Raw genomic sequence first — 3,425 nt, 5'->3', positions numbered from 1 at the left:
TAACGTAATAATTTATAAAATAATTCCAAGCAACATATTTTTATACCATTTATTTTATACCATTTATATCATTTAGTTTTTCTTATTCAATTTTATATTATATAAAATACAAATTTCGATAAAAAAAATGTTTTCAAACACCATTTCATATTATATAGAAGTAATCCTATATAACAATAACGTTAAGTACAGTATTTATATATCAGTCTTTAAATTGCAAATGTATAATATAATTTTGCAAATATAATTATGTAAGCATCGTTATTTATCTTCTGTGGATTATATAAGCACTGTAATTTTTACATATGTATACATGTGTGCTATATATATATTTACGAACATATATATAACAATAATTTATTGATTTATGACAAGTAAAATAACAAAGTTGATAATAATATCACATAATATTATATAATATCACATAATATCACATAATATTAGATTAAAAGCTTTTGCATAAGAAAGATATTAATACATTACTATATAGAAATAGGTTGTCTAATAATATTTCGATAATATCGTTAATACTTTTCAGTCAGTCATATCTTATCACAAATTATTATAAAAGAATTAGAGTATAATTTTCAAATATTAGGAGTAGTAAAAAGAAATCCATTATTTTTGTATGAAATTGAATGGAAAAATAATGGATTTCTTTTTACTACACTTAATAATATTATTGGTCGATATTGTTATTTATAGATCGGTGTGAGTATTCATTATCATTTAGAAATTTCAATTTCTTTAAAAGACATGATATTATACATATACTACCTATTCCAATATTCGGCACTATAATACCACCTATATTTTTTCGAATATCATTTATTATAATATCATTATTCATCGATTATTTTCTAAACATATATATAATTCAATAACATATATATAATTTCAATCCAAATACAAAGTATTATGGATTCTACTTGATGATAACTCCAGTTATCTTCTTACTTCGCAATCCAGAACTCATTAAGAATATCCTCGTTAAGAATTTTGAATCATTTCCAAATCGTTTTGATTTTTCTGGTTTGGAATGATCCTTTACGTAAAAACAATTTATTTTCTCTTTGTGGAGAAAAATGACGGAATGTAAGAAATCTGTTGATCCCTCTTTTACGTCTAGCAAGATGAAAATGATATACTAAGGATTTTACAAAATTTATAACAACATTGCCAGCAGATGAAAGGAATATAAACACGAAAGATGCATTTTCTAAATAAACAAATGACGTCATCGCCTTATGTGCTTTCGGAATCAAAATAAATTCTATGAAAGATCCAACAAACGAGTTTTATATTAACAGTAAGAAAATAGTATTTAATTTTAAAGAGATTCGTGCCTTAAAGTTTCTTCTTCTTAGAACTTTTCCAAAATTTTCTCAATTTGAAAATTGTGGACGATTATTTGTCGGATCTCTTCAAGGACATTGATTTAAAGACTACAATCGCCACTCGCGACGCAGAACATATTACACGGATATGCTACAGTTAATAATGAATATCAGAGACAAAGGAGATCATAAAGAACTAAACATTGATGACATGATTACGCAAGCGTTCATCTTTTTCCTCGGCGGTTTCAAGACCAGTTCCACTGCAATGTGCTTCGCTCACGAAATAGCAGCTAATCCAGAAATTCAGTTGAAATTGCAACAAGAGATCGACAAAGGTTTGAAAGAATCGAACAGAGAAGTATTTTACGAAATCATTAATCGTTAATCATTAATCATTAATCGACTAAAATATTTAGATGCGATAATAAACGAGATTCTGAGATTATATAGAGATTATATAGAGATTCTCCATTTCTTATCTTAGAAAGAATATGCGAAAAAGAATGAACCTTATAAATTACCACATTGTCTGACGAAAAACTTGTTATCCTGAAAAAGTATGACTATTTGGCTTCCGGCCTTCGCAATTCAACGTGATGAAAAGTATTATGATAATCTGAAGAAATTTGATCCAGAAAGATTTTTAGACAACAAAATGCACACTTCTTCATGTTGCCATTCAGATTAGGACCGAGAATGTGCATAGCTAATAGATTTGCCATGCTAAAAAAAATCAAGAGCTTTCTGTTCACTTATTAGCACGATGTGAGCTGAAATCTTCTGCAAAAACTGCGTCTCCAATAAAATTTTGTAAAGGTCTGATGATAATGCTGAAGAATAGATTCTGATTAAATATTCAGTGTAAGAAAGATTAGCATCCTGCGCTGAAATGTACCATTATAGTGGATAATTAAGCCTTAAGGGAATCTTAAAGCAAAGGCTGGAACTCTGATGAAGTCACCAAAATTCGCTGTTTTTCAAGCGCATTGACATGTCTTTATATACTACCATATCAATATCTTACGCAATCTATGATATATGCACATTCCTGTTAATTTTCATATAACATTCGTCGCGATAAAGCGTCTAAGTTTAATTCTAAGAACTCAATTTTATTTGTTCGTGCAAACTACGTGTTTGTGGATTATTATTTCGTACAAACAAGTTGCAAAATTTTCTTATAAAGCAAATGTCACGATTTGACAGTTCGAGACACCAAGAAATGGTAAAAAATATATCAATTTCGAAATTTTTGATCGTTCTCGGCATAAATTCCACCTTACAAACACATATTAATGTGTATACTTCAATCCTGGAAAAGAATTTTTGAATCTGTGAAAGACAAACAAGTATTTGTTATACAAAATTATATGATTTAGTCGGTAAGACAATTTTAGGATTCCCTAAAACATTTCAAATAATAACACAGCTTTCGTGTTTTTTATTCTACTTGTATTTTTTCACATTTTATACTATTAAGAAATAAAAAAAGTAAATAGAAGTATTTTATTTCGCCATGAAATATCAAAATAAGTTCTTTATTTCAATATATATTGATATAAATAATGAATACTGTTTGCCTTTTTTTATATTTACTAAAAGTTATTTTAAATAGTACTTCTGTAGACACATCCAGTAAAAAAATATTTTTATTGAATCTATTTCATTTTTCCGTGAATATTGAAAATAAGTATGTACTATTTTATATATCAGTTAACTATTTTTCCAAGCACAGGCACTAGATATTAAATATTATGTATTCGAATAACTAAAATTATTTGATTATGTATGTAAACAACAATATTTTCATAAATTTTCTAATAAACAAAAATAATAAAACTGCACTTAAGATATTTGCTCAGTTTAGCATATGACAGTTTAGTTTTCAATTTCACTTTTTGAATGCAATATTTATTAAGTAATCGAGTGAACTGATTGTCAGAATGATATATTCTCGTCTGTATGACGTAATGCGAGCCAAGGTCAAAATGATTTCTAAGTTATCATGTCAGAATGAAAGATAAAAGTGTGTGTGTGTGTGTGTGTGTGTGTGTGTGTGTGTGTGTGTGTGTGTGTGTGTTGTTT

General features: G+C 27.4%; 1 pseudogene; it reads left to right on the top strand.

Annotated features, from left to right (window-relative positions):
- Positions 1 to 893: 893 nt before the first annotated feature.
- On the top strand, positions 894 to 2,099 carry LOC105619170 (annotated as a pseudogene).
- The last annotated feature ends 1,326 nt before the right edge of the window (positions 2,100 to 3,425 follow it).

Source organism: Atta cephalotes, assembly GCF_000143395.1.
Source record: "Atta cephalotes unplaced genomic scaffold scaffold00019, whole genome shotgun sequence".
Lineage (NCBI taxonomy): Eukaryota > Metazoa > Arthropoda > Insecta > Hymenoptera > Formicidae > Atta > Atta cephalotes.
This window is presented reverse-complemented; position numbering and strand designations above follow the sequence as displayed.